Source organism: Aotus nancymaae, unplaced genomic scaffold (genome assembly GCF_030222135.1).
Source record: "Aotus nancymaae isolate 86718 unplaced genomic scaffold, 86718_ANA_hifiasm-v0.15.2.pri h1tg000002l, whole genome shotgun sequence".
Lineage (NCBI taxonomy): Eukaryota > Metazoa > Chordata > Mammalia > Primates > Aotidae > Aotus > Aotus nancymaae.
The window spans coordinates 42,248,448-42,260,000 of NW_026988413.1; the positions used below are offsets into that span (position 1 = coordinate 42,248,448).

The 11,553-nt window shown below is 37.3% G+C and overlaps 1 protein-coding gene across 4 annotated transcripts in view; it reads right to left on the reverse strand.

Annotated features, from left to right (window-relative positions):
* Positions 1-11,553, reverse strand: part of FOXP2 (forkhead box P2) — a 583,344-nt gene that overhangs the window by 503,513 nt on the left and 68,278 nt on the right. For all 4 annotated transcript variants that reach the window (XM_064374262.1, XM_064374250.1, XM_064374240.1 and 1 more), the window contains exon 2: positions 7,614-7,759. The gene's annotated coding sequence lies outside the window, so the exon portion shown is untranslated. The remainder of the gene's footprint in view (positions 1-7,613; positions 7,760-11,553) is intronic.

The window sequence follows — 11,553 nt, forward strand, 5'->3', positions numbered from 1 at the left end:
GATGTTAACAGGCATAAAAACAACATTAATCTCCTTGAACATCTCCATTAGAGCTCTTGGGTGACCAAGAGCATCATTTTTTATTCTTATTTTTAGAGACAGTATCATTCTGTCACCCAGGCAGCAGTAGTGGTATAATAATAGCTCATTGCAGTCTCCACCTCCCAGGCTCAAGTGATCCTCTTGCCTAAGCCTCCCAAGTAGCTGGGACTACAGGCACATGTCACTATGCCAAGATAATTTTTTAATTTTTTGCAGAGATGAGGTCTCACTATGTTGCCCAGGCTGGATTCGAACTCCTGGCCTCCAGTGTTCTCCTGTCTTGCCCTTTCAAAATGCTAGGATACAGGTGTAAGTCACCATACCTGGCCCAGTTCCATTATGAATGAGCAGTAATATTTTGAAATAACCTTTTTTTCCTGAGCAGGAGACCTCAACAATGGGCTTAAAATAGTCAGTAAACCATGATGAAACATATGTGCTGTCATCCAGGCTTTGTTGCTTCATTTCTAGAGCAAAAATATTTTGAAAATCCCAGGGCCTTAATAATTAAGGCCCTGGGATTTTCAAAATGGTAAATGAGTGCTGGCTTCAACTGTCATCAGTTGCATTAGCCTCTAACAAGAGAGTCTGCCTGTCCTTTGAAGCTCTGACCAGGCATTGACTTCACTTCTCTAGCTAGAAAATTCCTGGATGGCATTTTACAATAAAGGTTGTTCCATCTACATTGAAAATTTGTTGTTTAATGTAGTCACATTTATCAATGATTTTAGCTAGATCTCTGGTTAACTTGCTGCAGCTTCTTTCAGCATTTGCTGTTTCACTTCACACTTTTATGTTATGAAGTTGGCTTATTTCTTTTAACCTCATGAACCAACCTCTGTTAGCTTCAAACATTTTTCTTGCATCTTCCTCACCTCTCTCAGCCTTTATCAAACTGAAGAGAGTTAGGGCCTTGCTATCTATTAGGCTTTGGCTTAGGGGACTATTGCAGCTGGCTTGATTTTTTTTCTCCACCACTAAAATTTTCTTCGTATCAACCATAAGCCTGTTTCATTTTCTTACCAATCATAAGTTCACTAGTGTAGCACTTTTAATTTCCTTCAAGAACTTTCCCTTTGTATTCACAACTTGGTGCTGTTTGGCACAAGAGGCCTAACTTTCGGCCTAACTTGGCTTTCCACATCCCTTCCTCACAAAACTGAACTATTTCTAACTTTTGATTTAAAGTGAGTGATATGTGCCCCTTCCTTTCCCTTGAACACTTAAAGGCAATTACAGGTTTATTATTTGGCCTAATTTCAACATTGTTGTTTTTTAGAGAAGAGGGAAGGAAGCCTGAGGAAAAGGAGAGAGACAGGGGAAGGGTCAGTTGGTGAAGCAGTCAGAACACACACAACATTTATCAATTAAGTTTGCTGTTTCACATGGGTCCAGTTTCTGGCTCCCCAACAATTACAACAGTAACATCGAAGATCGCTGATTACGGCTTACCATAATAGATATAACAAAAAAGTATTAAATATTGCAAGAATTACCAAAATGTGATACAGACACAAAGTGAGCACATTCTGTTGGAAAAGTGGCTATATTAGTCCGTTTTCACGCTACTGATAATGACATACCTGAGAGACAGGGCAATTTACAAAAGAAAGAGGCTAAATGGACTTTAGTTCCATGTGGCTAGGGAGGCCTCACAATCATAGCGGAAGGCAAGGAAGAGCAAGTCACATCTTACATGGATGGCAGCAGGCAAAGAGAGAGTTTGTACAGGGAAATTATCACTTTTAAAACCATCAGATCTCCTGAGGCTTATTTACTGTCATGAGAACAACATGGGAAAGGCCTGTCTCATGATTCAATTATCTCCCACCGGGTCCCTCCCACAACACGTGGGAATAATGGGAGCTACAAGATATGATTTGGGTGAGGACACAGAGCCAAACCATACCATTCCACCCCGGCCCCTCCCAAATCTCACGTCTTCACAGTTCAAAACCAATCATGCCTTTCCATCATTCCTCCAAAGTTTTAACTCATTTCAGCACTAACTCAAAAGTCCACAGTCCAACGTCTCATCTGAGACAAGTCAAGTCCCTTCCCACTATGACCCTGTAAAATCAAAAGCAAGCTAGTTACTTCCTAGATACAACAGAGGTGCAGGCATTGGGAAAATACAGCCATTCCAAATGGAAGAAATGGGCCAAAACAAAGTGGATACAGGGCCCATGCAATTCTGAAATACAGCTTGGCAGTCAAGTCTTAAAGCTCCAGAATGATCTCCTTTGACTCCATGTCTCACATTCAGGTCACACTGACGCAAGAGGTGGGTTCCCATGGTCTTGGGCAGCTCCGGCCCCTGTGGCTTTGCAGGGTACAGCCTCCCTCCCGATTGCTTTCACCAGCTGGCATTGATGTCTGTGGCTTTTCCAGGTGCATGGTGCAAGCTGCTGATGGATCTACCAATCTGGGGTCTGGAGGACAGTGGCCCTCTTCTCACAGCTCTACCAGGCAGTGCACAAGCAGGGACTCTGTGTGGGGGCTCTGATCCCATGTTTCCCTTCTATGCTGCCCTAGCAGAGATTTCCCATTAGGAGGCTGACCCTGCAGCAAACGTCTGTCTTTGCAGGTATTTCCACACATCCTCTGAAATCTAGGCGGAGGTTTCCAACCCCCATTCTGACTTCTGTGCCCTGCAGGCTCAACACCACATGGAAGCTGCCAAAGCTTGGGGTTTGCATCCTCTGAAACCACTGCCCTAGCTCTACATGGGTCCCTTTCAGCCACGGCTGGAGTGGCTGGAACGCAGTGCACCAAGTCCCTAGGCTACATGTGCACAAGGACCCCGGGCCCAGCCCACAAAACAACTATTTTCTCCTAGGCTTCCTGGCCTGTGATGAGAGGGGCTGCCATGAAGACCTCTGACAGGCCACGGAGAGATTTTCCCCTTTGTCTTGGGGACTAACACTCAGCTCCTCATTACATTTGCAAATTTCTGCAATAGGCTTGAATTTCTCCTAAGAAAAGGGGATTTTCTTTTCTATTGCATTGTTAGGCTACACATTTTCCAAACTTTTATGCCCTGCTTCCCTGATAAAACTGAATGCCTTTAACAGAACCCAAGTTACCTCTTGGATGCTTTGCTGCTTAGAAATTTCTTCTGCCAGATATCTTAAATCATTATCTCTCTCAAGTTCAAAGTTCCAAAAATCTCTAGGGCAGGGTCAAAATGTCACCAGTCTGTTTGCCAAAACATAACAAGAGTCACCTTTGCTCCAGTTCCTCATTTCCACCTGAGACCACCTCAGCCTGGAGGGACTTCATTGTCCATATTCCTATCAGCATTTTGGGGAAAGCCATTCAACGAGTCTCTAGGAAGTTACAAACTTTCCCGTGTTTTCCTGTCTTCTGAGCTCTTCGAACTATGTTTAGCTTTGTAAGAAACTACCAAACTATCTTTCAAACTGGCTATATGACTTTGCATTCCACCAGCAGTGAGTGAGAATTCACATTGCTCCACATCCTCACCATTATTTGCTGTTATCAGTGTTTTGGATTTTTGCCATTCTAGTAAGCTTTTAGTGGCAGCTCAATGTTTTAATTTGCAATTATCTAATGACATACGATATTGAGTGTCGCTTCATATGCTTACTTGCCATATGTATATCTTCTTTGGTTAGGTATATGGTTAGAGGTCTTGCCCATTTTTAATTGAGTTATATGTTTTCTTATTTTTTTTATTTATTTATTTTGAGACGGAATCTCGCTCTGTCGCCCAGGCTGGCGTGCAGTGACGCAATTTCGGCTCACAGCAACCTCTGCCTCCTGGGTTCAAGTGATTCTCCTGCCTTACACTCCCAAGTAACTGAGACTACAGATGTGTGCCATCACGGCTGGCCAATTTTTTGTATTTTCAGTAGAGACAGGTTTCACCATGTTAGCCAGGATGGTCTCAATCTCCTGACCTTGTGATCCACCTGCCTCAGCCTCCCAAACTGCTGGGATTACAGGCATGAGCCACCATGCCCAGCATATGTTTTCTTATTATTTTTAAGAGTTCTTTGTAGTTTATTTTCAATACAAGTCCTTTATCAGATACCTGTTTTGCAAATATTTTTCCCAGTGTGTGGCTTATCTTTTCATTCTCTTAACAGTAGCTTTCTCAAAGCAGAAATTTTTAATTTTAATGAAATCCATCTTATTATTTTTTTCATGGATCATATTTTTGATGTTGTATCTCAAAGTCATCACCAAACTCAAGGTTACTTAGATTTTCTTCTATGTTATCTTCTAGAAGGCTTATAGTTTTTTGCTTTATGTTTAGCACTGATATCCAGTATAGGTAAGGAGGAGCAAGTCACATCTTACAAGGATGGCAGCAGGCAAAAAGAGAGCTTGTGCAGGCAAACTCTCGTTTTTAAAACCATCAGATCTCCTGAGAATTATTCACTATCATGAGAAAAGCACCTTTTATGAAAAGTACAGGGTCTGTGTCTAGATTAATTTTTTAACACATAAATGTCTAGTTGTTTCAGTACTATTTGTTGAAAAGATTGTCCTTTCTTCCTTGAATTGTCTTTGCTCCTTTGTCAAAGATGAATTGACTATACTTGTGTGGGTCTATTTCTAAGTTTTCTACTCTGTTTCAATGATCTATCTGTGTTCTTTCAACAATACCACATTGTCTTGATTACTTAGCTTTATACTAAATACTAAAGTTGGGGACTGTCAGTCCTCTGCTTTTCTTTTTCTTCCTCAATATTATGTTGGCTCACATGGGCCTTTTCTTTTCCAAATAAACTCATGAATTAGTTTGTCAATATCCACAAAATAACTTGCTGGGATTGTGACTGGGATTGTGTTGAATATACATATCAACTTATGAAGAAGTAACATCTTAATATTGAATCCAATTATACATAAACAGGGACAATCACTCCATTTATTTAGATCTTCTTTGATTTTCTTTCATCAGAGTTTTATTGTTTTCCTAATATTGATCTTATATATATTTTATTAGATTTACACCTAAGTAGTTACATTTTTGGTACTAATATAAACAGTATTGCATTATTAATTTAAAACCCCAATTGTTCATTGCTAACATATGAGAAAGCAACTGACTTTTATATATTAACCTTGTGTTAACACTAATCACTGATGAGTTTCAGGAGTTTATGTTGTTATTGATTATATGGGATTTTCTACATAGACAGTTACGGCATTTGCAAATGAACAGTTTTATTTCTTCCTTCCCAATAAGAATGTCTTGTTTCCTTTTTTGTCTTCTTGCCTTAGCTAGGAATTCCAGTATAATGTGGAATAGGAGTGGTGAGAGGGAACATCCTTGCCTTGTTCCTGATCTTAGCAAAAAAGTATCCAATTTCTCACCAATAGATTTTAATAAAACCTCCATGCAACTATTAGGTGAACAAACAGAATATTTCAAACATACCAGAAAATTCTGGAACCACCATCTCAATTTACTACCTACCTACAATCTAACCATTTTTCCAATTTTGTTATTCCATCACTTGTTGCATCCCTGAACACTATGTCTATATTGGAACTGTGTTTCTATATAATCACATAATCATATATATAATGACTATTCTATATGATCATATGTGTTTATATAAACTATATAAGTCTATATATAGAACACTATAAGTCTATATTGGAACTGTGTTTCTATATAATCACATAATCATATATATAATGATTATTCTATATGATCATATGTGTTTATATAATCATAAGAGTGTTTCTATATAATTATATATACATATCATGATGTATAATTTTGGAGGGCACAGATTTTCCACTCAGCATTATATTTCTGTAGTTCAACCACTATATTCTGGATATAGTTTGTTCATTTTTAATTTTGTAGAGCAGAGGGTAACCAAGATTTTTCTGTGAATGGCATTATTTTCCAATTCTTCATCAGCCTCAAACCAGTAAATGGGAGCTCACTACTGACCCACCAAATTTAAATAGGCTTTTAAAGTTAAATCATTCTTTTCAATAACAAAAATTAATGTCTTACATGAAGAAAAGTTGTTTCATGTCAGTGAAAAGAATTAAAATGTTTGTAGTCTTCCTTCAAGGTGCTTCTATCTAGTTCAATGATTTAAAAAATGTTTTGGGCTGGGCGCAGTGACTCACACCTGAGGTGGGCAGATCACAGGGTCAAGAGACTGAGACCATCCTGGCCAACCTGGTGAAACCTCGTCTCTACTAAAAATACAAAAATGAGCCAGAAGTGGTAGTGCATGCCTGCAGTCCCAGCTACTCAGGAGGCTGAGGTAGAAGAATCGCTTGAATCTGGGAGGTGGAGGTTGCAGTGAACTCAGATCGCACCACTGCATTCCAGTCTGGTGATAGAGTGAGACTCCGTTTAAAAAAAAAATGTTTTGAATTGAACATCTAAGTCCAAAACCAAAAAGTCTTCCTTTTCTATGAATAATTACTACTAAATTCAGTTTGAGCTAATTTATAATTAAAGATTTTCAGGAATAACCAGTGTTTAGGTGACTCTATCGGAGTGCACCAGATAAAAGATTAAACATGAACCTGGAAATTACATAGATTTTTTTACTGTGGGCCACTTTTATCACTCCATCAGTTGCTGTGTCAATAAGAATATAACATTGAAAACCTTGTCAATTTTGGAGATAACTGTATGCAATGTATGAGTTGGTCACAGTCAACTTTACTAAGTTTTCATTTTCTACTGTATAATTTGAAGTTTTAAAGACCAAACAATACTATATCATTGAGATATTTTACTGAGGAATAATAAAATGATCAATTATCAAGCAAAAGTCAAATTTCTGACAGTTAAGCCAGTATATCACATACCAGTATATCACATTAACATAAGGATGATGCCCTAGGTAACTTTCCAGATAAAAGTCACAAAGAACAAGGGATTTCTTCCTAAGTAATAGTCCTAAGCCAAGTATTAACTACAATCCTCCTCCTATCTACCAACTTCTGAACAGCAACAAAATTCTGTGATTCTATATAATAATTTCTACATATCTTTTAAGTTTTTCCTATCAGAGAGGAAGTTAGTCTTTCCAGTACACTGAGCTGACAAAATTGATATATTCATGTAGCAGATTATCGATACAAATTCAGTCCAATTCAGTTTTGCCATGCAAAGTGAATAAAAAAATTAATGTCTCTTTTACCAGGTGGTAGATTTAAATAGACATATTAAGATAGCCTTATTCTCAGATATGAAGAAATATAGAAGGAAAAGAACCAAAGTTTTGCGCAAAAAGAGGTTATGACAGCACAACTGCGATACTAAATCAAAGGAAATTACCTTGTTTTCATCAGAACACTTAAAATTCTTAATAGCTCTTCACCAGAAAATACAAATATTAATCCATTTTACATTAAATATTATCATTGTAAGGTATAATTTTATGTTATGTCAGTAAGTATTGACACAAATCAAAATTTAGAAGTTACAACCAAAACACCTGCATATTTTGTAGAGGAAAAAATCCAAACAATATTGTCAGCACTTTATTTCTACTGAAACCTGAATAGCAATAAAAACTGAAGGATGAAAAATATGTAGAGTATAGATGACTTACATTTGGAGAGTTAGGACTTTAATTCTCTCTCTCAGGATTGAGGAAGCTTATTCTTTGTGCTTACAATGCTCCTTTCTCCAGAGTATTCTTCTACTTCCAGGATAGGTCAGGACAAAGCTTCAACAGACTTCTATTATTTGTTTGATCTAGAGGAAAATTATACTTTTAATCAATGATTACAAAATGCATCAGTTTCTTTTTTTTCTTCCTGTACTGGGTGGAGGGGGGGGGCATTGAAGCTTCCTATCATTTTCTGTTAGATATGTGAACAGAAAAATAAGAATTGCCTTGTTAAACATTATAATAAATAAATCCAGTATTTAAATTAACACCACTAAAAGAAACCCACACCTATCTGCTTTTTCATTTTTATGGCTAAGCAGCATAGCAAGAGAAAATTAATATTCGAAATCCAAATGACTACAAAAGCATACTCAAATGTATTTTTTAAAGACTTTATAATTTTGCAAATCCAAGAGTTTGAATGGACTGGCAAAGATGATTAGGTATCAGATATTTTTACTCATTCATTTTAATGTCTTAGGGCTGAAGAATTACAGGATGATTAGAAAAGTGTAAAGGAAAATACATTTTTAAAATTTTTAATGGAATAATAAAAAATGATGATTTTAAGAGCAAGAAACAGACCAGAACCAGTACAGGGTCTGTAAGACAGCAAGAAATCTGGAATGAGATTTTTTTTAATGGTACAAAGGTTGGGAAACTGCTACTGAAGCAAGGCATATTGGATGTATTAGAGTATGTAACATGGGTATGTTCTAAATCTGGTTTCATCTTAATGCTCAAACAAATTTGTAAGATGTAAAAATGCAACACATCCTACCTTTCTTTACAAGAACACAGAAATGTGATGTATTAATATCTGACATTTGGTGATATGAACATTCATAAGTTTAAGACAATTCATTGTATATTCAAATTTTATCAAAATGTAAGTTTCCAATAATGGGTATTTTCTGCCTCATTAAAGTTAAGAATTTAAATATCTTCGGCTGGGCATGGTGTCTCATGCCTGTAATCCCAGCTACTCAGGAGGCTGAGGCAGGAGAATTGCCTGAACCCGGGAGGCGGAGGTTGCGGTGAGCCGAGATCGCACCATTGCACTCCAGCCTGGGTAACAAGAGCGAAACTCCGTCTCAAAAAAAAAAAAAAAAATCCGGTAAATGCAATTTTCCATTCTCTTTTGCTCAGCTGTCTTCCACTGACTCTTAAGTATCTTCACTTGAATATTCTGATTCTGACCCTTATTCAAATTAATAATGGCTGATATATCTTCAGTTCCATCTCAAGAGTTTCTGTTTGTTTTCTTAAATATTGTTGTTGCTTAAATATATACCTAAGTATACCAAGTGTCTCTAGAAAGTATCTTAAAAGCAGTCTCTTCCACCTCCTACTATAATGACAGTTTTCCCCCTTTACTCCAATAATTTCAAATTCTTATCTCTCACATACACCAAATGTCTTCAAACATCCCTGACATCATTATCTTTACAGAATATACCAGACCTACCAAGGTTTTGCAAATATATAATATGTTTTTATAATATGTTAGACTGGCAGAGGGGGAAATGGTGAAACACATTAATGCCTAAATGTAATATATGTGACTTCAAATCATGCAACTATTTCCCTGGTACCTCTTCTTACAAGTGCATCAACTATGGTAGGGAGGGGCTCCTCAATATCTACCAAATAAAACAAAACTTATTAGTCCAAAACCTAAGGCCTTTGATTCTTAGGATTGAATCTGCCTCTCCTTTGTCTCACTTATCTCTATATTCTAGAATCAAATTGAACTATTAGATATGGGATTTGATCAGCCTTTAGTCCCAACTTGCTCCATTTAGAATGTCTCTATTTTCTCAACTTCTATTTGTACAAATGTTACCATATCTTTCAAGCCTCAATTTAATTACAATTAACTCCATGAAATACTTCACTAATCTCTTAGCCAGGAATAAGCTACTCAAATAGCATTTTCTCTACAGCTTCCCTTTAAAAACTTTCCATATAATCTACTATGTAATACATTTGTCCACATACCTGATTTCTCACACTTAAAATTACTGGAAAATAGAGAATGTCTTATTCATCTGTGCCTTTCTTAACAACCTAGCTTGATTATGAAGAAATCAGTCATTTGACAAGGAATGGTATGGAAGACAAAAGCAGTGCTATAGTATAACTCAAAGAATGATAGTTATATTAAGTCCTTCTTAATATTTTAACTTCATCAATTGCAAGAAATAATTATCACTGACATTATTTTCAAATAAATAAATCTGTCAAAAATATGTCTCATGACAACCAAGTCATTGGCTTTTATAAAAAACTTATTAATCTATACTAAGATAGTCAAGTAAAACACGTGGTTTTAAATAACTTACCTAAAGTTCTAAGTCAACATTAAAATTTAAGATTATTTTTCATGAAAATCCTGTTACATGACAATTTGTTTTAAATGATATGATAAATCTTTTTCCTAAGGCCCACTACATACAGTATGAAAAGTAAGATTAAAACTAGCATACTGTCATCCAAAAGTCAAACTTTGAAAAATATTTGAAGAGATTTATTCTGAGCCAAATATGAGTACCATGACCTGTGACGCAACCCCAGGAGACCCTGAGAACATGTGCCCAAGTTGTTGACCTTAGCTTGGTTTTAGACATTTGAGTGAGACATAAGACATCAATCAATACATGTAAGATATACAATTGTTTGGTCTTGAAAGGTGGAACAATTCAAAGTGGGGGTGGGTCTCCAGATCATAGGTGGATTCAAAGATTTTCTCATTGGCAATTGGTCTTGGTCGAGAGTTATTATCTAAAGAACTGGAATCAATAGAAAGGAATATCTGGGTTAAGATAAGGTGTTGTGAAACCTAATCTTTTATCATGTAGATGAAGCCTCAAGGTAGCTGGCTTCAGTGCTCTTATTGTTACAGTGGGTAGCTAGTCAGACATAAGCAGAGCAGGAGAGAGAGCCCCTCCCACATGCACACACACCAGAAATGTCAGGCAACCATGAGGTGATGATCAAGTTATTGTTAACTGTCTCTCTAAAATAATAATTGGTCGCAGACAGTGCCAAGGAAAGGCAGTCTCCTAACAGAAAAAAACACCTGAAACTGGTGATCAGCAGCTTCCAGATGAGATCTCAGGAGTTGGGTTGGCTGGCAGAAGCATGCACATTAAGAGGCAAAATGGCTCAGGTTAACTGGTATATGATCCTTTTTGTAACACTCAGACCAGTAAGGGAAGAACGCTCAAATGAGCATGGGTACAACTTCAGTAAACACACTACACATGCTCCCCTCCCAAGTGTTAGCAAGCCACTGTGCATGCAGACAGCCTACCCCAAGGGAAGAATCAGGAGAGAAGGGATGTCTCCCCCAGAAACATTCCCACATATAAAACTCCAAGTCAAAAGGTCAAACTACACACTTGATCTCACAAGTCACCCAGTTGTCCCTCTTTGATGTGTACTTTACTTCCTTTCATTCCTGCTCTAGAACTTTTTAATACACTTTCACTCCTGCTCTAAAACATTCCTTGGTCTCTCCTTCTGTCTTATGCCCCTCAATCAAATTCTTTCTTCTGAGGAGGTAAGAAATGACAGTGCTACAGACCCATATAGATTTGCTGCTGCTAACATACTCCGGTGCCACATGACTCAGATACGTTCCACTAACATTATCAGACCTTTTTTATAAAGGTGCCAGATTCTTCATTAATTCTCTTCTGCATCAGGGAAAAGATCTGAAAAGGGAAGGGGATTCTCTATAGAATGTAGTTTTTCCCCACAAGAGACTGCTTTACAGGGCCATTTCAAAATATGTCAAAGAAATACACTTTGGGGTAAAATACTTCAATTTCTTTGAGGGTCTGCTATCCATCATGTGATGCTATTCTATAGT